Here is a 26593-nt window from a genome sequence, read left to right as displayed (position 1 = left end):
TGCCCGGTGTGAGGGTTGAACTCACGACCTTCAGATTATGAGACTGACGCGCTGCCTACTGCGCCAACGAGGCCTGAAAAGCTTGAAAATACATGTATTGTGAGGGTAGACTCACTTTCCCACACTGATTTATTAGTCCTGCAGACTTTGCTAAAAGTAGTCCTTCAAATGACCTGTTGTTTAGACTAAAGGTTAAACACTCAACTCACAAGTTTCTTCATCTGGCTTTTCTTCTCATTTTGAAAGTTTATGGAAAGTTGCAAAAGTGGTAGTTTCACGTTGGATAAACTAGATTGACTTGCCCCATGTCAGTCTATATCAAGAGAAGGAGAGTCTGCAAAGGTGCTTTTGTCACACTGCATATTCTATTATGACAGTAACGGCAAAACCCAAGGAAAATTTGTCTGACTTGACAAGTTTCAGCGGATAATAAGGAGAGCAGAAACTGAAAGACGACAAAGATCTGATTGCAACGCTTTTCTTAAAGAGAGATGGCGTGAATCCCCATTGATTGTGTTTGACACCAGATTACAAGGTTCTTCTACGAGAATATCTTTTTGAATCTCCATAACTTGTATTTGACACCTTCCACACTTAGGCGTGATTGAGCTTCCAAGTTGATTTTCTGCATCCACAACAGAAATCAACCGGAGCCACTTGTGCCCACCAACTTTCAAGCTGTGACTGAGGTGAGGTGCGATAGACACCACATCAAAACATCTACCCCGTGTGAGGGTCGAGCTCACGACCTTGAAATTATGCCACTGAAACGCTGCCAACTGCACATCAGTCAGATTGCAATGCTTTTCTTAAAGAGAGATGGTTTGAATCCACATAAACTGTGTTTGACACCAGGTTGAAAGGCTTTTCTGAGGGAGTGATGTTTTTCGAATCCCAATAACTTGTATTTGACACCTTCCACAGTTGAGAGTCATTGAGCTTCAGAGTGGGCTTTCTGCAGCCACAACAGAGAGCAACCAGAGCAACTTGTACCCACCAACTTTACAGCTGTAACTGAGGTGAAGTGCTATAGAGTCCCCATCAAAACATCTGCCCCGTGTGAGGGTCGAACTCACGACCTTGGGATGATGCCACTGATACGCTGCCTACTCCACATCAGTCAGGTTAAAACACTTTTCTAAAAGAGAGATGGTTCGAATCCCCAAAATGTGTGTTTGACACCAGATTGCAAGGTCGAACTCACGACCTTGAAATTATGCCTACTGCACATCAGTTAGATTGAATCCCCATAACTTGTGTTTGACACCAGATTGGAAGGCTTTTTTAAGAGAGTGATGTTTCGCATCCCCTTTACTTTTATTTGACAGCTTCCACAGTTTGGAGTGATAGACCTTCCGAATGGGCTTTCTGCAGCCACCACAGAGACAAATTTTGGCTGTACATTGACTGTAAATAAGTGAGATTGCAAGGCTTTTCTTCAAGAGAGATGGTTTGAATCCCCATAACTTGTGTTTGAGATTGGAAGGTTTTTCTAAGAGAGTGATGTTTCGAATCCCAATAACTTGTATTTGACACCTTCCACAGATTGGAGTGATTGAGCTTCCAAGTTGACGTTCTGTAGATACAACAGAAAGCAATCAGAGCCACTTGTGCCCACCAACTTTCCAGCTGTAAGTGAGGGGAAGCGCTATGGACACCACATGAAAACATCTGCCCCGTGTGAGGTTTGAGCTCACAACCTGACATGCTGCTTACTGCACATCAGTCAGTCTGCAGCGCTTTTCCAATAAAGAGATTGTTCGAATCTCCATAAATGATGTTAGACAGTAAGTTGCAAGATTTTTCTGAAGGAGAGATGGTTCGAATCCCCATAACTTGTGTTTTACACCTTCCACACTCTGGAGTGATTGACCTTCCCAGTGGGCTTTCTGCAGCTAACACAGAGAGCAACCGGAGGCACTTGTGGCCAGCAACTTTCCAGCTGTAACTGAGGGTAAGCGCTATTGACCCTTTAATCAAAATCAATGCCCGGTGTGAGGGTTGAACTCACGACCTTCAGATTATGAGACTGACGCGCTGCCTACTGCGCCAACGAGGCCTGAAAAGCTTGAAAATACATGTATTGTGAGGGTAGACTCACTTTCCCACACTGATTTATTAGTCCTGCAGACTTTGCTAAAAGTAGTCCTTCAAATGACCTGTTGTTTAGACTAAAGGTTAAACACTCAACTCACAAGTTTCTTCATCTGGCTTTTCTTCTCATTTTGAAAGTTTATGGAAAGTTGCAAAAGTGGTAGTTTCACGTTGGATAAACTAGATTGACTTGCCCCATGTCAGTCTATATCAAGAGAAGGAGAGTCTGCAAAGGTGCTTTTGTCACACTGCATATTCTATTATGACAGTAACGGCAAAACCCAAGGAAAATTTGTCTGATTTGACAAGTTTCAGCGGATAATAAGGAGAGCAGAAACTGAAAGACGACAAAGATCTGATTGCAACGCTTTTCTTAAAGAGAGATGGCGTGAATCCCCATTGATTGTGTTTGACACCAGATTACAAGGTTCTTCTACGAGAATATCTTTTTGAATCTCCATAACTTGTATTTGACACCTTCCACACTTAGGCGTGATTGAGCTTCCAAGTTGATTTTCTGCATCCACAACAGAAATCAACCGGAGCCACTTGTGCGCACCAACTTTCAAGCTGTGACTGAGGTGAGGTGCGATAGACACCACATCAAAACATCTACCCCGTGTGAGGGTCGAGCTCACGACCTTGAAATTATGCCACTGAAACGCTGCCAACTGCACATCAGTCAGATTGCAATGCTTTTCTTAAAGAGAGATGGTTTGAATCCACATAAATTGTGTTTGACACCAGGTTGAAAGGCTTTTCTGAGGGAGTGATGTTTTTCGAATCCCAATAACTTGTATTTGGCACCTTCCACAGTTGAGAGTCATTGAGCTTCAGAGTGGGCTTTCTGCAGCCACAACAGAGAGCAACCAGAGCAACTTGTACCCACCAACTTTACAGCTGTAACTGAGGTGAAGTGCTATAGAGCCCCCATCAAAACATCTGCCCCGTGTGAGGGTCGAACTCACGACCTTGGGATGATGCCACTGATACGCTGCCTACTCCACATCAGTCAGGTTAAAACACTTTTCTAAAAGAGAGATGGTTCGAATCCCCAAAATGTGTGTTTGACACCAGATTGCAAGGTCGAACTCACGACCTTGAAATTATGCCTACTGCACATCAGTTAGATTGAATCCCCATAACTTGTGTTTGACACCAGATTGGAAGGCTTTTTTAAGAGAGTGATGTTTCGCATCCCCTTTACTTTTATTTGACAGCTTCCACAGTTTGGAGTGATAGACCTTCCGAATGGGCTTTCTGCAGCCACCACAGAGACAAATTTTGGCTGTACATTGACTGTAAATAAGTGAGATTGCAAGGCTTTTCTTCAAGAGAGATGGTTTGAATCCCCATAACTTGTGTTTGAGATTGGAAGGTTTTTCTAAGAGAGTGATGTTTCGAATCCCCATAACTTGTATTTGACACCTTCCACAGATTGGAGTGATTGAGCTTCCAAGTTGACGTTCTGTAGATACAACAGAAAGCAATCAGAGCCACTTGTGCCCACCAACTTTCCAGCTGTAAGTGAGGGGAAGCGCTATGGACACCACATGAAAACATCTGCCCCGTGTGAGGTTCGAGCTCACAACCTGACATGCTGCTTACTGCACATCAGTCAGTCTGCAGCGCTTTTCCAATAAAGAGATTGTTCGAATCTCCATAAATGATGTTAGACAGTAAGTTGCAAGATTTTTCTGAAGGAGAGATGGTTCGAATCCCCATAACTTGTGTTTTACACCTTCCACACTCTGGAGTGATTGACCTTCCCAGTGAGCTTTCTGCAGCTAACACAGAGAGCAACCGGAGGCACTTGTGGCCAGCAACTTTCCAGCTGTAACTGAGGGTAAGCGCTATTGACCCTTTAATCAAAATCAATGCCCCGTGTGAGGGTTGAACTCACGACCTTCAGATTATGAGACTGACGCGCTGCCTACTGCGCCAACGAGGCCTGAAAAGCTTGAAAATACATGTATTGTGAGGGTAGACTCACTTTCCCACACTGATTTATTAGTCCTGCAGACTTTGCTAAAAGTAGTCCTTCAAATGACCTGTTGTTTAGACTAAAGGTTAAACACTCAACTCACAAGTTTCTTCATCTGGCTTTTCTTCTCATTTTGAAAGTTTATGGAAAGTTGCAAAAGTGGTAGTTTCACGTTGGATAAACTAGATTGACTTGCCCCATGTCAGTCTATATCAAGAGAAGGAGAGTCTGCAAAGGTGCTTTTGTCACACTGCATATTCTATTATGACAGTAACGGCAAAACCCAAGGAAAATTTGTCTGATTTGACAAGTTTCAGCGGATAATAAGGAGAGCAGAAACTGAAAGACGACAAAGATCTGATTGCAACGCTTTTCTTAAAGAGAGATGGCGTGAATCCCCATTGATTGTGTTTGACACCAGATTACAAGGTTCTTCTACGAGAATATCTTTTTGAATCTCCATAACTTGTATTTGACACCTTCCACACTTAGGCGTGATTGAGCTTCCAAGTTGATTTTCTGCATCCACAACAGAAATCAACCGGAGCCACTTGTGCCCACCAACTTTCAAGCTGTGACTGAGGTGAGGTGCGATAGACACCACATCAAAACATCTACCCCGTGTGAGGGTCGAGCTCACGACCTTGAAATTATGCCACTGAAACGCTGCCAACTGCACATCAGTCAGATTGCAATGCTTTTCTTAAAGAGAGATGGTTTGAATCCACATAAATTGTGTTTGACACCAGGTTGAAAGGCTTTTCTGAGGGAGTGATGTTTTTCGAATCCCAATAACTTGTATTTGGCACCTTCCACAGTTGAGAGTCATTGAGCTTCAGAGTGGGCTTTCTGCAGCCACAACAGAGAGCAACCAGAGCAACTTGTACCCACCAACTTTACAGCTGTAACTGAGGTGAAGTGCTATAGAGCCCCCATCAAAACATCTGCCCCGTGTGAGGGTCGAACTCACGACCTTGGGATGATGCCACTGATACGCTGCCTACTCCACATCAGTCAGGTTAAAACACTTTTCTAAAAGAGAGATGGTTCGAATCCCCAAAATGTGTGTTTGACACCAGATTGCAAGGTCGAACTCACGACCTTGAAATTATGCCTACTGCACATCAGTTAGATTGAATCCCCATAACTTGTGTTTGACACCAGATTGGAAGGCTTTTTTAAGAGAGTGATGTTTCGCATCCCCTTTACTTTTATTTGACAGCTTCCACAGTTTGGAGTGATAGACCTTCCGAATGGGCTTTCTGCAGCCACCACAGAGACAAATTTTGGCTGTACATTGACTGTAAATAAGTGAGATTGCAAGGCTTTTCTTCAAGAGAGATGGTTTGAATCCCCATAACTTGTGTTTGAGATTGGAAGGTTTTTCTAAGAGAGTGATGTTTCGAATCCCCATAACTTGTATTTGACACCTTCCACAGATTGGAGTGATTGAGCTTCCAAGTTGACGTTCTGTAGATACAACAGAAAGCAATCAGAGCCACTTGTGCCCACCAACTTTCCAGCTGTAAGTGAGGGGAAGCGCTATGGACACCACATGAAAACATGTGCCCCGTGTGAGGTTCGAGCTCACAACCTGACATGCTGCTTACTGCACATCAGTCAGTCTGCAGCGCTTTTCCAATAAAGAGATTGTTCGAATCTCCATAAATGATGTTAGACAGTAAGTTGCAAGATTTTTCTGAAGGAGAGATGGTTCGAATCCCCATAACTTGTGTTTTACACCTTCCACACTCTGGAGTGATTGACCTTCCCAGTGGGCTTTCTGCAGCTAACACAGAGAGCAACCGGAGGCACTTGTGGCCAGCAACTTTCCAGCTGTAACTGAGGGTAAGCGCTATTGACCCTTTAATCAAAATCAATGCCCGGTGTGAGGGTTGAACTCACGACCTTCAGATTATGAGACTGACGCGCTGCCTACTGCGCCAACGAGGCCTGAAAAGCTTGAAAATACATGTATTGTGAGGGTAGACTCACTTTCCCACACTGATTTATTAGTCCTGCAGACTTTGCTAAAAGTAGTCCTTCAAATGACCTGTTGTTTAGACTAAAGGTTAAACACTCAACTCACAAGTTTCTTCATCTGGCTTTTCTTCTCATTTTGAAAGTTTATGGAAAGTTGCAAAAGTGGTAGTTTCACGTTGGATAAACTAGATTGACTTGCCCCATGTCAGTCTATATCAAGAGAAGGAGAGTCTGCAAAGGTGCTTTTGTCACACTGCATATTCTATTATGACAGTAACGGCAAAACCCAAGGAAAATTTGTCTGACTTGACAAGTTTCAGCGGATAATAAGGAGAGCAGAAACTGAAAGACGACAAAGATCTGATTGCAACGCTTTTCTTAAAGAGAGATGGCGTGAATCCCCATTGATTGTGTTTGACACCAGATTACAAGGTTCTTCTACGAGAATATCTTTTTGAATCTCCATAACTTGTATTTGACACCTTCCACACTTAGGCGTGATTGAGCTTCCAAGTTGATTTTCTGCATCCACAACAGAAATCAACCGGAGCCACTTGTGCCCACCAACTTTCAAGCTGTGACTGAGGTGAGGTGCGATAGACACCACATCAAAACATCTACCCCGTGTGAGGGTCGAGCTCACGACCTTGAAATTATGCCACTGAAACGCTGCCAACTGCACATCAGTCAGATTGCAATGCTTTTCTTAAAGAGAGATGGTTTGAATCCACATAAACTGTGTTTGACACCAGGTTGAAAGGCTTTTCTGAGGGAGTGATGTTTTTCGAATCCCAATAACTTGTATTTGACACCTTCCACAGTTGAGAGTCATTGAGCTTCAGAGTGGGCTTTCTGCAGCCACAACAGAGAGCAACCAGAGCAACTTGTACCCACCAACTTTACAGCTGTAACTGAGGTGAAGTGCTATAGAGTCCCCATCAAAACATCTGCCCCGTGTGAGGGTCGAACTCACGACCTTGGGATGATGCCACTGATACGCTGCCTACTCCACATCAGTCAGGTTAAAACACTTTTCTAAAAGAGAGATGGTTCGAATCCCCAAAATGTGTGTTTGACACCAGATTGCAAGGTCGAACTCACGACCTTGAAATTATGCCTACTGCACATCAGTTAGATTGAATCCCCATAACTTGTGTTTGACACCAGATTGGAAGGCTTTTTTAAGAGAGTGATGTTTCGCATCCCCTTTACTTTTATTTGACAGCTTCCACAGTTTGGAGTGATAGACCTTCCGAATGGGCTTTCTGCAGCCACCACAGAGACAAATTTTGGCTGTACATTGACTGTAAATAAGTGAGATTGCAAGGCTTTTCTTCAAGAGAGATGGTTTGAATCCCCATAACTTGTGTTTGAGATTGGAAGGTTTTTCTAAGAGAGTGATGTTTCGAATCCCAATAACTTGTATTTGACACCTTCCACAGATTGGAGTGATTGAGCTTCCAAGTTGACGTTCTGTAGATACAACAGAAAGCAATCAGAGCCACTTGTGCCCACCAACTTTCCAGCTGTAAGTGAGGGGAAGCGCTATGGACACCACATGAAAACATCTGCCCCGTGTGAGGTTTGAGCTCACAACCTGACATGCTGCTTACTGCACATCAGTCAGTCTGCAGCGCTTTTCCAATAAAGAGATTGTTCGAATCTCCATAAATGATGTTAGACAGTAAGTTGCAAGATTTTTCTGAAGGAGAGATGGTTCGAATCCCCATAACTTGTGTTTTACACCTTCCACACTCTGGAGTGATTGACCTTCCCAGTGGGCTTTCTGCAGCTAACACAGAGAGCAACCGGAGGCACTTGTGGCCAGCAACTTTCCAGCTGTAACTGAGGGTAAGCGCTATTGACCCTTTAATCAAAATCAATGCCCGGTGTGAGGGTTGAACTCACGACCTTCAGATTATGAGACTGACGCGCTGCCTACTGCGCCAACGAGGCCTGAAAAGCTTGAAAATACATGTATTGTGAGGGTAGACTCACTTTCCCACACTGATTTATTAGTCCTGCAGACTTTGCTAAAAGTAGTCCTTCAAATGACCTGTTGTTTAGACTAAAGGTTAAACACTCAACTCACAAGTTTCTTCATCTGGCTTTTCTTCTCATTTTGAAAGTTTATGGAAAGTTGCAAAAGTGGTAGTTTCACGTTGGATAAACTAGATTGACTTGCCCCATGTCAGTCTATATCAAGAGAAGGAGAGTCTGCAAAGGTGCTTTTGTCACACTGCATATTCTATTATGACAGTAACGGCAAAACCCAAGGAAAATTTGTCTGATTTGACAAGTTTCAGCGGATAATAAGGAGAGCAGAAACTGAAAGACGACAAAGATCTGATTGCAACGCTTTTCTTAAAGAGAGATGGCGTGAATCCCCATTGATTGTGTTTGACACCAGATTACAAGGTTCTTCTACGAGAATATCTTTTTGAATCTCCATAACTTGTATTTGACACCTTCCACACTTAGGCGTGATTGAGCTTCCAAGTTGATTTTCTGCATCCACAACAGAAATCAACCGGAGCCACTTGTGCGCACCAACTTTCAAGCTGTGACTGAGGTGAGGTGCGATAGACACCACATCAAAACATCTACCCCGTGTGAGGGTCGAGCTCACGACCTTGAAATTATGCCACTGAAACGCTGCCAACTGCACATCAGTCAGATTGCAATGCTTTTCTTAAAGAGAGATGGTTTGAATCCACATAAATTGTGTTTGACACCAGGTTGAAAGGCTTTTCTGAGGGAGTGATGTTTTTCGAATCCCAATAACTTGTATTTGGCACCTTCCACAGTTGAGAGTCATTGAGCTTCAGAGTGGGCTTTCTGCAGCCACAACAGAGAGCAACCAGAGCAACTTGTACCCACCAACTTTACAGCTGTAACTGAGGTGAAGTGCTATAGAGCCCCCATCAAAACATCTGCCCCGTGTGAGGGTCGAACTCACGACCTTGGGATGATGCCACTGATACGCTGCCTACTCCACATCAGTCAGGTTAAAACACTTTTCTAAAAGAGAGATGGTTCGAATCCCCAAAATGTGTGTTTGACACCAGATTGCAAGGTCGAACTCACGACCTTGAAATTATGCCTACTGCACATCAGTTAGATTGAATCCCCATAACTTGTGTTTGACACCAGATTGGAAGGCTTTTTTAAGAGAGTGATGTTTCGCATCCCCTTTACTTTTATTTGACAGCTTCCACAGTTTGGAGTGATAGACCTTCCGAATGGGCTTTCTGCAGCCACCACAGAGACAAATTTTGGCTGTACATTGACTGTAAATAAGTGAGATTGCAAGGCTTTTCTTCAAGAGAGATGGTTTGAATCCCCATAACTTGTGTTTGAGATTGGAAGGTTTTTCTAAGAGAGTGATGTTTCGAATCCCCATAACTTGTATTTGACACCTTCCACAGATTGGAGTGATTGAGCTTCCAAGTTGACGTTCTGTAGATACAACAGAAAGCAATCAGAGCCACTTGTGCCCACCAACTTTCCAGCTGTAAGTGAGGGGAAGCGCTATGGACACCACATGAAAACATCTGCCCCGTGTGAGGTTCGAGCTCACAACCTGACATGCTGCTTACTGCACATCAGTCAGTCTGCAGCGCTTTTCCAATAAAGAGATTGTTCGAATCTCCATAAATGATGTTAGACAGTAAGTTGCAAGATTTTTCTGAAGGAGAGATGGTTCGAATCCCCATAACTTGTGTTTTACACCTTCCACACTCTGGAGTGATTGACCTTCCCAGTGAGCTTTCTGCAGCTAACACAGAGAGCAACCGGAGGCACTTGTGGCCAGCAACTTTCCAGCTGTAACTGAGGGTAAGCGCTATTGACCCTTTAATCAAAATCAATGCCCCGTGTGAGGGTTGAACTCACGACCTTCAGATTATGAGACTGACGCGCTGCCTACTGCGCCAACGAGGCCTGAAAAGCTTGAAAATACATGTATTGTGAGGGTAGACTCACTTTCCCACACTGATTTATTAGTCCTGCAGACTTTGCTAAAAGTAGTCCTTCAAATGACCTGTTGTTTAGACTAAAGGTTAAACACTCAACTCACAAGTTTCTTCATCTGGCTTTTCTTCTCATTTTGAAAGTTTATGGAAAGTTGCAAAAGTGGTAGTTTCACGTTGGATAAACTAGATTGACTTGCCCCATGTCAGTCTATATCAAGAGAAGGAGAGTCTGCAAAGGTGCTTTTGTCACACTGCATATTCTATTATGACAGTAACGGCAAAACCCAAGGAAAATTTGTCTGATTTGACAAGTTTCAGCGGATAATAAGGAGAGCAGAAACTGAAAGACGACAAAGATCTGATTGCAACGCTTTTCTTAAAGAGAGATGGCGTGAATCCCCATTGATTGTGTTTGACACCAGATTACAAGGTTCTTCTACGAGAATATCTTTTTGAATCTCCATAACTTGTATTTGACACCTTCCACACTTAGGCGTGATTGAGCTTCCAAGTTGATTTTCTGCATCCACAACAGAAATCAACCGGAGCCACTTGTGCCCACCAACTTTCAAGCTGTGACTGAGGTGAGGTGCGATAGACACCACATCAAAACATCTACCCCGTGTGAGGGTCGAGCTCACGACCTTGAAATTATGCCACTGAAACGCTGCCAACTGCACATCAGTCAGATTGCAATGCTTTTCTTAAAGAGAGATGGTTTGAATCCACATAAATTGTGTTTGACACCAGGTTGAAAGGCTTTTCTGAGGGAGTGATGTTTTTCGAATCCCAATAACTTGTATTTGGCACCTTCCACAGTTGAGAGTCATTGAGCTTCAGAGTGGGCTTTCTGCAGCCACAACAGAGAGCAACCAGAGCAACTTGTACCCACCAACTTTACAGCTGTAACTGAGGTGAAGTGCTATAGAGCCCCCATCAAAACATCTGCCCCGTGTGAGGGTCGAACTCACGACCTTGGGATGATGCCACTGATACGCTGCCTACTCCACATCAGTCAGGTTAAAACACTTTTCTAAAAGAGAGATGGTTCGAATCCCCAAAATGTGTGTTTGACACCAGATTGCAAGGTCGAACTCACGACCTTGAAATTATGCCTACTGCACATCAGTTAGATTGAATCCCCATAACTTGTGTTTGACACCAGATTGGAAGGCTTTTTTAAGAGAGTGATGTTTCGCATCCCCTTTACTTTTATTTGACAGCTTCCACAGTTTGGAGTGATAGACCTTCCGAATGGGCTTTCTGCAGCCACCACAGAGACAAATTTTGGCTGTACATTGACTGTAAATAAGTGAGATTGCAAGGCTTTTCTTCAAGAGAGATGGTTTGAATCCCCATAACTTGTGTTTGAGATTGGAAGGTTTTTCTAAGAGAGTGATGTTTCGAATCCCCATAACTTGTATTTGACACCTTCCACAGATTGGAGTGATTGAGCTTCCAAGTTGACGTTCTGTAGATACAACAGAAAGCAATCAGAGCCACTTGTGCCCACCAACTTTCCAGCTGTAAGTGAGGGGAAGCGCTATGGACACCACATGAAAACATCTGCCCCGTGTGAGGTTCGAGCTCACAACCTGACATGCTGCTTACTGCACATCAGTCAGTCTGCAGCGCTTTTCCAATAAAGAGATTGTTCGAATCTCCATAAATGATGTTAGACAGTAAGTTGCAAGATTTTTCTGAAGGAGAGATGGTTCGAATCCCCATAACTTGTGTTTTACACCTTCCACACTCTGGAGTGATTGACCTTCCCAGTGAGCTTTCTGCAGCTAACACAGAGAGCAACCGGAGGCACTTGTGGCCAGCAACTTTCCAGCTGTAACTGAGGGTAAGCGCTATTGACCCTTTAATCAAAATCAATGCCCGGTGTGAGGGTTGAACTCACGACCTTCAGATTATGAGACTGACGCGCTGCCTACTGCGCCAACGAGGCCTGAAAAGCTTGAAAATACATGTATTGTGAGGGTAGACTCACTTTCCCACACTGATTTATTAGTCCTGCAGACTTTGCTAAAAGTAGTCCTTCAAATGACCTGTTGTTTAGACTAAAGGTTAAACACTCAACTCACAAGTTTCTTCATCTGGCTTTTCTTCTCATTTTGAAAGTTTATGGAAAGTTGCAAAAGTGGTAGTTTCACGTTGGATAAACTAGATTGACTTGCCCCATGTCAGTCTATATCAAGAGAAGGAGAGTCTGCAAAGGTGCTTTTGTCACACTGCATATTCTATTATGACAGTAACGGCAAAACCCAAGGAAAATTTGTCTGATTTGACAAGTTTCAGCGGATAATAAGGAGAGCAGAAACTGAAAGACGACAAAGATCTGATTGCAACGCTTTTCTTAAAGAGAGATGGCGTGAATCCCCATTGATTGTGTTTGACACCAGATTACAAGGTTCTTCTACGAGAATATCTTTTTGAATCTCCATAACTTGTATTTGACACCTTCCACACTTAGGCGTGATTGAGCTTCCAAGTTGATTTTCTGCATCCACAACAGAAATCAACCGGAGCCACTTGTGCGCACCAACTTTCAAGCTGTGACTGAGGTGAGGTGCGATAGACACCACATCAAAACATCTACCCCGTGTGAGGGTCGAGCTCACGACCTTGAAATTATGCCACTGAAACGCTGCCAACTGCACATCAGTCAGATTGCAATGCTTTTCTTAAAGAGAGATGGTTTGAATCCACATAAACTGTGTTTGACACCAGGTTGAAAGGCTTTTCTGAGGGAGTGATGTTTTTCGAATCCCAATAACTTGTATTTGACACCTTCCACAGTTGAGAGTCATTGAGCTTCAGAGTGGGCTTTCTGCAGCCACAACAGAGAGCAACCAGAGCAACTTGTACCCACCAACTTTACAGCTGTAACTGAGGTGAAGTGCTATAGAGTCCCCATCAAAACATCTGCCCCGTGTGAGGGTCGAACTCACGACCTTGGGATGATGCCACTGATACGCTGCCTACTCCACATCAGTCAGGTTAAAACACTTTTCTAAAAGAGAGATGGTTCGAATCCCCAAAATGTGTGTTTGACACCAGATTGCAAGGTCGAACTCACGACCTTGAAATTATGCCTACTGCACATCAGTTAGATTGAATCCCCATAACTTGTGTTTGACACCAGATTGGAAGGCTTTTTTAAGAGAGTGATGTTTCGCATCCCCTTTACTTTTATTTGACAGCTTCCACAGTTTGGAGTGATAGACCTTCCGAATGGGCTTTCTGCAGCCACCACAGAGACAAATTTTGGCTGTACATTGACTGTAAATAAGTGAGATTGCAAGGCTTTTCTTCAAGAGAGATGGTTTGAATCCCCATAACTTGTGTTTGAGATTGGAAGGTTTTTCTAAGAGAGTGATGTTTCGAATCCCCATAACTTGTATTTGACACCTTCCACAGATTGGAGTGATTGAGCTTCCAAGTTGACGTTCTGTAGATACAACAGAAAGCAATCAGAGCCACTTGTGCCCACCAACTTTCCAGCTGTAAGTGAGGGGAAGCGCTATGGACACCACATGAAAACATCTGCCCCGTGTGAGGTTCGAGCTCACAACCTGACATGCTGCTTACTGCACATCAGTCAGTCTGCAGCGCTTTTCCAATAAAGAGATTGTTCGAATCTCCATAAATGATGTTAGACAGTAAGTTGCAAGATTTTTCTGAAGGAGAGATGGTTCGAATCCCCATAACTTGTGTTTTACACCTTCCACACTCTGGAGTGATTGACCTTCCCAGTGAGCTTTCTGCAGCTAACACAGAGAGCAACCGGAGGCACTTGTGGCCAGCAACTTTCCAGCTGTAACTGAGGGTAAGCGCTATTGACCCTTTAATCAAAATCAATGCCCGGTGTGAGGGTTGAACTCACGACCTTCAGATTATGAGACTGACGCGCTGCCTACTGCGCCAACGAGGCCTGAAAAGCTTGAAAATACATGTATTGTGAGGGTAGACTCACTTTCCCACACTGATTTATTAGTCCTGCAGACTTTGCTAAAAGTAGTCCTTCAAATGACCTGTTGTTTAGACTAAAGGTTAAACACTCAACTCACAAGTTTCTTCATCTGGCTTTTCTTCTCATTTTGAAAGTTTATGGAAAGTTGCAAAAGTGGTAGTTTCACGTTGGATAAACTAGATTGACTTGCCCCATGTCAGTCTATATCAAGAGAAGGAGAGTCTGCAAAGGTGCTTTTGTCACACTGCATATTCTATTATGACAGTAACGGCAAAACCCAAGGAAAATTTGTCTGATTTGACAAGTTTCAGCGGATAATAAGGAGAGCAGAAACTGAAAGACGACAAAGATCTGATTGCAACGCTTTTCTTAAAGAGAGATGGCGTGAATCCCCATTGATTGTGTTTGACACCAGATTACAAGGTTCTTCTACGAGAATATCTTTTTGAATCTCCATAACTTGTATTTGACACCTTCCACACTTAGGCGTGATTGAGCTTCCAAGTTGATTTTCTGCATCCACAACAGAAATCAACCGGAGCCACTTGTGCCCACCAACTTTCAAGCTGTGACTGAGGTGAGGTGCGATAGACACCACATCAAAACATCTACCCCGTGTGAGGGTCGAGCTCACGACCTTGAAATTATGCCACTGAAACGCTGCCAACTGCACATCAGTCAGATTGCAATGCTTTTCTTAAAGAGAGATGGTTTGAATCCACATAAATTGTGTTTGACACCAGGTTGAAAGGCTTTTCTGAGGGAGTGATGTTTTTCGAATCCCAATAACTTGTATTTGGCACCTTCCACAGTTGAGAGTCATTGAGCTTCAGAGTGGGCTTTCTGCAGCCACAACAGAGAGCAACCAGAGCAACTTGTACCCACCAACTTTACAGCTGTAACTGAGGTGAAGTGCTATAGAGCCCCCATCAAAACATCTGCCCCGTGTGAGGGTCGAACTCACGACCTTGGGATGATGCCACTGATACGCTGCCTACTCCACATCAGTCAGGTTAAAACACTTTTCTAAAAGAGAGATGGTTCGAATCCCCAAAATGTGTGTTTGACACCAGATTGCAAGGTCGAACTCACGACCTTGAAATTATGCCTACTGCACATCAGTTAGATTGAATCCCCATAACTTGTGTTTGACACCAGATTGGAAGGCTTTTTTAAGAGAGTGATGTTTCGCATCCCCTTTACTTTTATTTGACAGCTTCCACAGTTTGGAGTGATAGACCTTCCGAATGGGCTTTCTGCAGCCACCACAGAGACAAATTTTGGCTGTACATTGACTGTAAATAAGTGAGATTGCAAGGCTTTTCTTCAAGAGAGATGGTTTGAATCCCCATAACTTGTGTTTGAGATTGGAAGGTTTTTCTAAGAGAGTGATGTTTCGAATCCCCATAACTTGTATTTGACACCTTCCACAGATTGGAGTGATTGAGCTTCCAAGTTGACGTTCTGTAGATACAACAGAAAGCAATCAGAGCCACTTGTGCCCACCAACTTTCCAGCTGTAAGTGAGGGGAAGCGCTATGGACACCACATCAAAACATCTGCCCCGTGTGAGGTTCGAGCTCACAACCTGACATGCTGCTTACTGCACATCAGTCAGTCTGCAGCGCTTTTCCAATAAAGAGATTGTTCGAATCTCCATAAATGATGTTAGACAGTAAGTTGCAAGATTTTTCTGAAGGAGAGATGGTTCGAATCCCCATAACTTGTGTTTTACACCTTCCACACTCTGGAGTGATTGACCTTCCCAGTGAGCTTTCTGCAGCTAACACAGAGAGCAACCGGAGGCACTTGTGGCCAGCAACTTTCCAGCTGTAACTGAGGGTAAGCGCTATTGACCCTTTAATCAAAATCAATGCCCGGTGTGAGGGTTGAACTCACGACCTTCAGATTATGAGACTGACGCGCTGCCTACTGCGCCAACGAGGCCTGAAAAGCTTGAAAATACATGTATTGTGAGGGTAGACTCACTTTCCCACACTGATTTATTAGTCCTGCAGACTTTGCTAAAAGTAGTCCTTCAAATGACCTGTTGTTTAGACTAAAGGTTAAACACTCAACTCACAAGTTTCTTCATCTGGCTTTTCTTCTCATTTTGAAAGTTTATGGAAAGTTGCAAAAGTGGTAGTTTCACGTTGGATAAACTAGATTGACTTGCCCCATGTCAGTCTATATCAAGAGAAGGAGAGTCTGCAAAGGTGCTTTTGTCACACTGCATATTCTATTATGACAGTAACGGCAAAACCCAAGGAAAATTTGTCTGACTTGACAAGTTTCAGCGGATAATAAGGAGAGCAGAAACTGAAAGACGACAAAGATCTGATTGCAACGCTTTTCTTAAAGAGAGATGGCGTGAATCCCCATTGATTGTGTTTGACACCAGATTACAAGGTTCTTCTACGAGAATATCTTTTTGAATCTCCATAACTTGTATTTGACACCTTCCACACTTAGGCGTGATTGAGCTTCCAAGTTGATTTTCTGCATCCACAACAGAAATCAACCGGAGCCACTTGTGCCCACCAACTTTCAAGCTGTGACTGAGGTGAGGTGCGATAGACACCACATCAAAACATCTACCCCGTGTGAGGGTCGAGCTCACGACCTTGAAATTATGCCACTGAAACGCTGCCAACTGCACATCAGTCAGATTGCAATGCTTTTCTTAAAGAGAGATGGTTTGAATCCACATAAACTGTGTTTGACACCAGGTTGAAAGGCTTTTCTGAGGGAGTGATGTTTTTCGAATCCCAATAACTTGTATTTGGCACCTTCCACAGTTGAGAGTCATTGAGCTTCAGAGTGGGCTTTCTGCAGCCACAACAGAGAGCAACCAGAGCAACTTGTACCCACCAACTTTACAGCTGTAACTGAGGTGAAGTGCTATAGAGCCCCCATCAAAACATCTGCCCCGTGTGAGGGTCGAACTCACGACCTTGGGATGATGCCACTGATACGCTGCCTACTCCACATCAGTCAGGTTAAAACACTTTTCTAAAAGAGAGATGGTTCGAATCCCCAAAATGTGTGTTTGACACCAGATTGCAAGGTCGAACTCACGACCTTGAAATTATGCCTACTGCACATCAGTTAGATTGAATCCCCATAACTTGTGTTTGACACCAGATTGGAAGGCTTTTTTAAGAGAGTGATGTTTCGCATCCCCTTTACTTTTATTTGACAGCTTCCACAGTTTGGAGTGATAGACCTTCCGAATGGGCTTTCTGCAGCCACCACAGAGACAAATTTTGGCTGTACATTGACTGTAAATAAGTGAGATTGCAAGGCTTTTCTTCAAGAGAGATGGTTTGAATCCCCATAACTTGTGTTTGAGATTGGAAGGTTTTTCTAAGAGAGTGATGTTTCGAATCCCCATAACTTGTATTTGACACCTTCCACAGATTGGAGTGATTGAGCTTCCAAGTTGACGTTCTGTAGATACAACAGAAAGCAATCAGAGCCACTTGTGCCCACCAACTTTCCAGCTGTAAGTGAGGGGAAGCGCTATGGACACCACATCAAAACATCTGCCCCGTGTGAGGTTCGAGCTCACAACCTGACATGCTGCTTACTGCACATCAGTCAGTCTGCAGCGCTTTTCCAATAAAGAGATTGTTCGAATCTCCATAAATGATGTTAGACAGTAAGTTGCAAGATTTTTCTGAAGGAGAGATGGTTCGAATCCCCATAACTTGTGTTTTACACCTTCCACACTCTGGAGTGATTGACCTTCCCAGTGAGCTTTCTGCAGCTAACACAGAGAGCAACCGGAGGCACTTGTGGCCAGCAACTTTCCAGCTGTAACTGAGGGTAAGCGCTATTGACCCTTTAATCAAAATCAATGCCCGGTGTGAGGGTTGAACTCACGACCTTCAGATTATGAGACTGACGCGCTGCCTACTGCGCCAACGAGGCCTGAAAAGCTTGAAAATACATGTATTGTGAGGGTAGACTCACTTTCCCACACTGATTTATTAGTCCTGCAGACTTTGCTAAAAGTAGTCCTTCAAATGACCTGTTGTTTAGACTAAAGGTTAAACACTCAACTCACAAGTTTCTTCATCTGGCTTTTCTTCTCATTTTGAAAGTTTATGGAAAGTTGCAAAAGTGGTAGTTTCACGTTGGATAAACTAGATTGACTTGCCCCATGTCAGTCTATATCAAGAGAAGGAGAGTCTGCAAAGGTGCTTTTGTCACACTGCATATTCTATTATGACAGTAACGGCAAAACCCAAGGAAAATTTGTCTGACTTGACAAGTTTCAGCGGATAATAAGGAGAGCAGAAACTGAAAGACGACAAAGATCTGATTGCAACGCTTTTCTTAAAGAGAGATGGCGTGAATCCCCATTGATTGTGTTTGACACCAGATTACAAGGTTCTTCTACGAGAATATCTTTTTGAATCTCCATAACTTGTATTTGACACCTTCCACACTTAGGCGTGATTGAGCTTCCAAGTTGATTTTCTGCATCCACAACAGAAATCAACCGGAGCCACTTGTGCCCACCAACTTTCAAGCTGTGACTGAGGTGAGGTGCGATAGACACCACATCAAAACATCTACCCCGTGTGAGGGTCGAGCTCACGACCTTGAAATTATGCCACTGAAACGCTGCCAACTGCACATCAGTCAGATTGCAATGCTTTTCTTAAAGAGAGATGGTTTGAATCCACATAAACTGTGTTTGACACCAGGTTGAAAGGCTTTTCTGAGGGAGTGATGTTTTTCGAATCCCAATAACTTGTATTTGACACCTTCCACAGTTGAGAGTCATTGAGCTTCAGAGTGGGCTTTCTGCAGCCACAACAGAGAGCAACCAGAGCAACTTGTACCCACCAACTTTACAGCTGTAACTGAGGTGAAGTGCTATAGAGTCCCCATCAAAACATCTGCCCCGTGTGAGGGTCGAACTCACGACCTTGGGATGATGCCACTGATACGCTGCCTACTCCACATCAGTCAGGTTAAAACACTTTTCTAAAAGAGAGATGGTTCGAATCCCCAAAATGTGTGTTTGACACCAGATTGCAAGGTCGAACTCACGACCTTGAAATTATGCCTACTGCACATCAGTTAGATTGAATCCCCATAACTTGTGTTTGACACCAGATTGGAAGGCTTTTTTAAGAGAGTGATGTTTCGCATCCCCTTTACTTTTATTTGACAGCTTCCACAGTTTGGAGTGATAGACCTTCCGAATGGGCTTTCTGCAGCCACCACAGAGACAAATTTTGGCTGTACATTGACTGTAAATAAGTGAGATTGCAAGGCTTTTCTTCAAGAGAGATGGTTTGAATCCCCATAACTTGTGTTTGAGATTGGAAGGTTTTTCTAAGAGAGTGATGTTTCGAATCCCCATAACTTGTATTTGACACCTTCCACAGATTGGAGTGATTGAGCTTCCAAGTTGACGTTCTGTAGATACAACAGAAAGCAATCAGAGCCACTTGTGCCCACCAACTTTCCAGCTGTAAGTGAGGGGAAGCGCTATGGACACCACATCAAAACATCTGCCCCGTGTGAGGTTCGAGCTCACAACCTGACATGCTGCTTACTGCACATCAGTCAGTCTGCAGCGCTTTTCCAATAAAGAGATTGTTCGAATCTCCATAAATGATGTTAGACAGTAAGTTGCAAGATTTTTCTGAAGGAGAGATGGTTCGAATCCCCATAACTTGTGTTTTACACCTTCCACACTCTGGAGTGATTGACCTTCCCAGTGGGCTTTCTGCAGCTAACACAGAGAGCAACCGGAGGCACTTGTGGCCAGCAACTTTCCAGCTGTAACTGAGGGTAAGCGCTATTGACCCTTTAATCAAAATCAATGCCCCGTGTGAGGGTTGAACTCACGACCTTCAGATTATGAGACTGACGCGCTGCCTACTGCGCCAACGAGGCCTGAAAAGCTTGAAAATACATGTATTGTGAGGGTAGACTCACTTTCCCACACTGATTCATTAGTCCTGCAGACTTTGCTAAAAGTAGTCCTTCAAATGACCTGTTGTTTAGACTAAAGGTTAAACACTCAACTCACAAGTTTCTTCATCTGGCTTTTCTTCTCATTTTGAAAGTTTATGGAAAGTTGCAAAAGTGGTAGTTTCACGTTGGATAAACTAGATTGACTTGCCCCATGTCAGTCTATATCAAGAGAAGGAGAGTCTGCAAAGGTGCTTTTGTCACACTGCATATTCTATTATGACAGTAACGGCAAAACCCAAGGAAAATTTGTCTGACTTGACAAGTTTCAGCGGATAATAAGGAGAGCAGAAACTGAAAGACGACAAAGATCTGATTGCAACGCTTTTCTTAAAGAGAGATGGCGTGAATCCCCATTGATTGTGTTTGACACCAGATTACAAGGTTCTTCTACGAGAATATCTTTTTGAATCTCCATAACTTGTATTTGACACCTTCCACACTTAGGCGTGATTGAGCTTCCAAGTTGATTTTCTGCATCCACAACAGAAATCAACCGGAGCCACTTGTGCCCACCAACTTTCAAGCTGTGACTGAGGTGAGGTGCGATAGACACCACATCAAAACATCTACCCCGTGTGAGGGTCGAGCTCACGACCTTGAAATTATGCCACTGAAACGCTGCCAACTGCGCATCAGTCAGATTGCAATGCTTTTCTTAAAGAGAGATGGTTTGAATCCACATAAACTGTGTTTGACACCAGGTTGAAAGGCTTTTCTGAGGGAGTGATGTTTTTCGAATCCCAATAACTTGTATTTGACACCTTCCACAGTTGAGAGTCATTGAGCTTCAGAGTGGGCTTTCTGCAGCCACAACAGAGAGCAACCAGAGCAACTTGTACCCACCAACTTTACAGCTGTAACTGAGGTGAAGTGCTATAGAGTCCCCATCAAAACATCTGCCCCGTGTGAGGGTCGAACTCCCGACCTTGGGATGATGCCACTGATACGCTGCCTACTCCACATCAGTCAGGTTAAAACACTTTTCTAAAAGAGAGATGGTTCGAATCCCCAAAATGTGTGTTTGACACCAGATTGCAAGGTCGAACTCACGACCTTGAAATTATGCCTACTGCACATCAGTTAGATTGAATCCCCATAACTTGTGTTTGACACCAGATTGGAAGGCTTTTTTAAGAGAGTGATGTTTCGCATCCCCTTTACTTTTATTTGACAGCTTCCACAGTTTGGAGTGATAGACCTTCCGAATGGGCTTTCTGCAGCCACCACAGAGACAAATTTTGGCTGTACATTGACTGTAAATAAGTGAGATTGCAAGGCTTTTCTTCAAGAGAGATGGTTTGAATCCCCATAACTTGTGTTTGAGATTGGAAGGTTTTTCTAAGAGAGTGATGTTTCGAATCCCCATAACTTGTATTTGACACCTTCCACAGATTGGAGTGATTGAGCTTCCAAGTTGACGTTCTGTAGATACAACAGAAAGCAATCAGAGCCACTTGTGCCCACCAACTTTCCAGCTGTAAGTGAGGGGAAGCGCTATGGACACCACATGAAAACATCTGCCCCGTGTGAGGTTCGAGCTCACAACCTGACATGCTGCTTACTGCACATCAGTCAGTCTGCAGCGCTTTTCCAATAAAGAGATTGTTCGAATCTCCATAAATGATGTTAGACAGTAAGTTGCAAGATTTTTCTGAAGGAGAGATGGTTCGAATCCCCATAACTTGTGTTTTACACCTTCCACACTCTGGAGTGATTGACCTTCCCAGTGAGCTTTCTGCAGCTAACACAGAGAGCAACCGGAGGCACTTGTGGCCAGCAACTTTCCAGCTGTAACTGAGGGTAAGCGCTATTGACCCTTTAATCAAAATCAATGCCCGGTGTGAGGGTTGAACTCACGACCTTCAGATTATGAGACTGACGCGCTGCCTACTGCGCCAACGAGGCCTGAAAAGCTTGAAAATACATGTATTGTGAGGGTAGACTCACTTTCCCACACTGATTCATTAGTCCTGCGGACTTTGCTAAAAGTAGTCCTTCAAATGACCTCTTGTTTAGACTAAAGGTTAAACACTCAACTCACAAGTTTCTTCATCTGGCTTTTCTTCTCATTTTGAAAGTTTATGGAAAGTTGCAAAAGTGGTAGTTTCACGTTGGATAAACTAGATTGACTTGCCCCATGTCAGTCTATATCAAGAGAAGGAGAGTCTGCAAAGGTGCTTTTGTCACACTGCATATTCTATTATGACAGTAACGGCAAAACCCAAGGAAAATTTGTCTGACTTGACAAGTTTCAGCGGATAATAAGGAGAGCAGAAACTGAAAGACGACAAAGATCTGATTGCAACGCTTTTCTTAAAGAGAGATGGCGTGAATCCCCATTGATTGTGTTTGACACCAGATTACAAGGTTCTTCTACGAGAATATCTTTTTGAATCTCCATAACTTGTATTTGACACCTTGAGATTACATTGACTGTAAATAAGTGAGATTGCAAGGCTTTTCTTCAAGAGAGATGGTTTGAAACCCCATAACTTGTGTTTGAGATTGGAAGGTTTTTCTAAGAGAGTGATGTTTCGAATCCCCATAACTTGTATTTGACACCTTCCACAGATTGGAGTGATTGAGCTTCCAAGTTGACGTTCTGTAGATACAACAGAAAGCAATCAGAGCCACTTGTGCCCACCAACTTTCCAGCTGTAAGTGAGGGGAAGCGCTATGGACACCACATGAAAACATGTGCCCCGTGTGAGGTTCGAGCTCACAACCTGACATGCTGCTTACTGCACATCAGTCAGTCTGCAGCGCTTTTCCAATAAAGAGATTGTTCGAATCTCCATAAATGATGTTAGACAGTAAGTTGCAAGATTTTTCTGAAGGAGAGATGGTTCGAATCCCCATAACTTGTGTTTTACACCTTCCACACTCTGGAGTGATTGACCTTCCCAGTGGGCTTTCTGCAGCTAACACAGAGAGCAACCGGAGGCACTTGTGGCCAGCAACTTTCCAGCTGTAACTGAGGGTAAGCGCTATTGACCCTTTAATCAAAATATTGCCCGGTGTGAGGGTTGAACTCACGACCTTCAGATTATGAGACTGACGCGCTGCCTACTGCGCCAACGAGGCCTGAAAAGCTTGAAAATACATGTATTGTGAGGGTAGACTCACTTTCCCACACTGATTCATTAGTCCTGCAGACTTTGCTAAAAGTAGTCCTTCAAATGACCTGTTGTTTAGACTAAAGGTTAAACACTCAACTCACAAGTTTCTTCATCTGGCTTTTCTTCTCATTTTGAAAGTTTATGGAAAGTTGCAAAAGTGGTAGTTTCACGTTGGATAAACTAGATTGACTTGCCCCATGTCAGTCTATATCAAGAGAAGGAGAGTCTGCAAAGGTGCTTTTGTCACACTGCATATTCTATTATGACAGTAACGGCAAAACCCAAGGAAAATTTGTCTGACTTGACAAGTTTCAGCGGATAATAAGGAGAGCAGAAACTGAAAGACGACAAAGATCTGATTGCAACGCTTTTCTTAAAGAGAGATGGCGTGAATCCCCATTGATTGTGTTTGACACCAGATTACAAGGTTCTTCTACGAGAATATCTTTTTGAATCTCCATAACTTGTATTTGACACCTTCCACACTTAGGCGTGATTGAGCTTCCAAGTTGATTTTCTGCATCCACAACAGAAATCAACCGGAGCCACTTGTGCCCACCAACTTTCAAGCTGTGACTGAGGTGAGGTGCGATAGACACCACATCAAAACATCTACCCCGTGTGAGGGTCGAGCTCACGACCTTGAAATTATGCCACTGAAACGCTGCCAACTGCACATCAGTCAGATTGCAATGCTATTCTTAAAGAGAGATGGTTTGAATCCACATAAACTGTGTTTGACACCAGGTTGAAAGGCTTTTCTGAGGGAGTGATGTTTTTCGAATCCCAATAACTTGTATTTGACACCTTCCACAGTTGAGAGTCATTGAGCTTCAGAGTGGGCTTTCTGCAGCCACAACAGAGAGCAACCAGAGCAACTTGTACCCACCAACTTTACAGCTGTAACTGAGGTGAAGTGCTATAGAGTCCCCATCAAAACATCTGCCCCGTGTGAGGGTCGAACTCCCGACCTTGGGATGATGCCACTGATACGCTGCCTACTCCACATCAGTCAGGTTAAAACACTTTTCTAAAAGAGAGATGGTTCGAATCCCCAAAATGTGTGTTTGACACCAGATTGCAAGGTCGAACTCACGACCTTGAAATTATGCCTACTGCACATCAGTTAGATTGAATCCCCATAACTTGTGTTTGACACCAGATTGGAAGGCTTTTTTAAGAGAGTGATGTTTCGCATCCCCTTTACTTTTATTTGACAGCTTCCACAGTTTGGAGTGATAGACCTTCCGAATGGGCTTTCTGCAGCCACCACAGAGACAAATTTTGGCTGTACATTGACTGTAAATAAGTGAGATTGCAAGGCTTTTCTTCAAGAGAGATGGTTTGAATCCCCATAACTTGTGTTTGAGATTGGAAGGTTTTTCTAAGAGAGTGATGTTTCGAATCCCCATAACTTGTATTTGACACCTTCCACAGATTGGAGTGATTGAGCTTCCAAGTTGACGTTCTGTAGATACAACAGAAAGCAATCAGAGCCACTTGTGCCCACCAACTTTCCAGCTGTAAGTGAGGGGAAGCGCTATGGACACCACATGAAAACATCTGCCCCGTGTGAGGTTCGAGCTCACAACCTGACATGCTGCTTACTGCACATCAGTCAGTCTGCAGCGCTTTTCCAATAAAGAGATTGTTCGAATCTCCATAAATGATGTTAGACAGTAAGTTGCAAGATTTTTCTGAAGGAGAGATGGTTCGAATCCCCATAACTTGTGTTTTACACCTTCCACACTCTGGAGTGATTGACCTTCCCAGTGAGCTTTCTGCAGCTAACACAGAGAGCAACCGGAGGCACTTGTGGCCAGCAACTTTCCAGCTGTAACTGAGGGTAAGCGCTATTGACCCTTTAATCAAAATCAATGCCCCGTGTGAGGGTTGAACTCACGACCTTCAGATTATGAGACTGACGCGCTGCCTACTGCGCCAACGAGGCCTGAAAAGCTTGAAAATACATGTATTGTGAGGGTAGACTCACTTTCCCACACTGATTTATTAGTCCTGCAGACTTTGCTAAAAGTAGTCCTTCAAATGACCTGTTGTTTAGACTAAAGGTTAAACACTCAACTCACAAGTTTCTTCATCTGGCTTTTCTTCTCATTTTGAAAGTTTATGGAAAGTTGCAAAAGTGGTAGTTTCACGTTGGATAAACTAGATTGACTTGCCCCATGTCAGTCTATATCAAGAGAAGGAGAGTCTGCAAAGGTGCTTTTGTCACACTGCATATTCTATTATGACAGTAACGGCAAAACCCAAGGAAAATTTGTCTGACTTGACAAGTTTCAGCGGATAATAAGGAGAGCAGAAACTGAAAGACGACAAAGATCTGATTGCAACGCTTTTCTTAAAGAGAGATGGCGTGAATCCCCATTGATTGTGTTTGACACCAGATTACAAGGTTCTTCTACGAGAATATCTTTTTGAATCTCCATAACTTGTATTTGACACCTTCCACACTTAGGCGTGATTGAGCTTCCAAGTTGATTTTCTGCATCCACAACAGAAATCAACCGGAGCCACTTGTGCCCACCAACTTTCAAGCTGTGACTGAGGTGAGGTGCGATAGACACCACATCAAAACATCTACCCCGTGTGAGGGTCGAGCTCACGACCTTGAAATTATGCCACTGAAACGCTGCCAACTGCACATCAGTCAGATTGCAATGCTTTTCTTAAAGAGAGATGGTTTGAATCCACATAAACTGTGTTTGACACCAGGTTGAAAGGCATTTCTGAGGGAGTGATGTTTTTCGAATCCCAATAACTTGTATTTGACACCTTCCACAGTTGAGAGTCATTGAGCTTCAGAGTGGGCTTTCTGCAGCCACAACAGAGAGCAACCAGAGCAACTTGTACCCACCAACTTTACAGCTGTAACTGAGGTGAAGTGCTATAGAGTCCCCATCAAAACATCTGCCCCGTGTGAGGGTCGAACTCACGACCTTGGGATGATGCCACTGATACGCTGCCTACTCCACATCAGTCAGGTTAAAACACTTTTCTAAAAGAGAGATGGTTCGAATCCCCAAAATGTGTGTTTGACACCAGATTGCAAGGTCGAACTCACGACCTTGAAATTATGCCTACTGCACATCAGTTAGATTGAATCCCCATAACTTGTGTTTGACACCAGATTGGAAGGCTTTTTTAAGAGAGTGATGTTTCGCATCCCCTTTACTTTTATTTGACAGCTTCCACAGTTTGGAGTGATAGACCTTCCGAATGGGCTTTCTGCAGCCACCACAGAGACAAATTTTGGCTGTACATTGACTGTAAATAAGTGAGATTGAAAGGCTTTTCTTCAAGAGAGATGGTTTGAATCCCCATAACTTGTGTTTGAGATTGGAAGGTTTTTCTAAGAGAGTGATGTTTCGAATCCCCATAACTTGTATTTGACACCTTCCACAGATTGTAGTGATTGAGCTTCCAAGTTGACGTTCTGTAG

At 43.5% G+C, this 26593-nt stretch overlaps 14 non-coding genes across 14 annotated transcripts; all 14 read right to left on the bottom strand.

Annotated features, from left to right (window-relative positions):
- Window positions 1–73, bottom strand: trnam-cau (transfer RNA methionine (anticodon CAU)). The gene has a single exon. It is a non-coding gene; the product is annotated as a tRNA-Met (tRNA).
- A 1913-nt stretch (window positions 74–1986) lies between these two features.
- Window positions 1987–2059, bottom strand: trnam-cau (transfer RNA methionine (anticodon CAU)). The gene has a single exon. It is a non-coding gene; the product is annotated as a tRNA-Met (tRNA).
- A 1913-nt stretch (window positions 2060–3972) lies between these two features.
- On the bottom strand, window positions 3973–4045 carry trnam-cau (transfer RNA methionine (anticodon CAU)). The gene has a single exon. It is a non-coding gene; the product is annotated as a tRNA-Met (tRNA).
- A 1913-nt stretch (window positions 4046–5958) lies between these two features.
- Window positions 5959–6031, bottom strand: trnam-cau (transfer RNA methionine (anticodon CAU)). The gene has a single exon. It is a non-coding gene; the product is annotated as a tRNA-Met (tRNA).
- Window positions 6032–7944: 1913 nt separating this feature from the next.
- Window positions 7945–8017, bottom strand: trnam-cau (transfer RNA methionine (anticodon CAU)). The gene has a single exon. It is a non-coding gene; the product is annotated as a tRNA-Met (tRNA).
- A 1913-nt stretch (window positions 8018–9930) lies between these two features.
- trnam-cau (transfer RNA methionine (anticodon CAU)) lies at window positions 9931–10003 on the bottom strand. Its single transcript has one exon. It is a non-coding gene; the product is annotated as a tRNA-Met (tRNA).
- Window positions 10004–11916: 1913 nt separating this feature from the next.
- On the bottom strand, window positions 11917–11989 carry trnam-cau (transfer RNA methionine (anticodon CAU)). The gene has a single exon. It is a non-coding gene; the product is annotated as a tRNA-Met (tRNA).
- Window positions 11990–13902: 1913 nt separating this feature from the next.
- On the bottom strand, window positions 13903–13975 carry trnam-cau (transfer RNA methionine (anticodon CAU)). The gene has a single exon. It is a non-coding gene; the product is annotated as a tRNA-Met (tRNA).
- A 1913-nt stretch (window positions 13976–15888) lies between these two features.
- On the bottom strand, window positions 15889–15961 carry trnam-cau (transfer RNA methionine (anticodon CAU)). The gene has a single exon. It is a non-coding gene; the product is annotated as a tRNA-Met (tRNA).
- A 1913-nt stretch (window positions 15962–17874) lies between these two features.
- On the bottom strand, window positions 17875–17947 carry trnam-cau (transfer RNA methionine (anticodon CAU)). The gene has a single exon. It is a non-coding gene; the product is annotated as a tRNA-Met (tRNA).
- A 1913-nt stretch (window positions 17948–19860) lies between these two features.
- trnam-cau (transfer RNA methionine (anticodon CAU)) lies at window positions 19861–19933 on the bottom strand. Its single transcript has one exon. It is a non-coding gene; the product is annotated as a tRNA-Met (tRNA).
- Window positions 19934–21846: 1913 nt separating this feature from the next.
- Window positions 21847–21919, bottom strand: trnam-cau (transfer RNA methionine (anticodon CAU)). The gene has a single exon. It is a non-coding gene; the product is annotated as a tRNA-Met (tRNA).
- Window positions 21920–23025: 1106 nt separating this feature from the next.
- On the bottom strand, window positions 23026–23098 carry trnam-cau (transfer RNA methionine (anticodon CAU)). The gene has a single exon. It is a non-coding gene; the product is annotated as a tRNA-Met (tRNA).
- Window positions 23099–25011: 1913 nt separating this feature from the next.
- trnam-cau (transfer RNA methionine (anticodon CAU)) lies at window positions 25012–25084 on the bottom strand. Its single transcript has one exon. It is a non-coding gene; the product is annotated as a tRNA-Met (tRNA).
- Between the last annotated feature and the right edge of the window lie 1509 nt (window positions 25085–26593).

Source organism: Leuresthes tenuis, unplaced genomic scaffold (genome assembly GCF_036924035.1).
Source record: "Leuresthes tenuis unplaced genomic scaffold, fLeuTen1.0.hap1 SCAF_21, whole genome shotgun sequence".
NCBI classification, from domain to species: Eukaryota; Metazoa; Chordata; class Actinopteri; order Atheriniformes; family Atherinopsidae; genus Leuresthes; species Leuresthes tenuis.
This window is presented reverse-complemented; position numbering and strand designations above follow the sequence as displayed.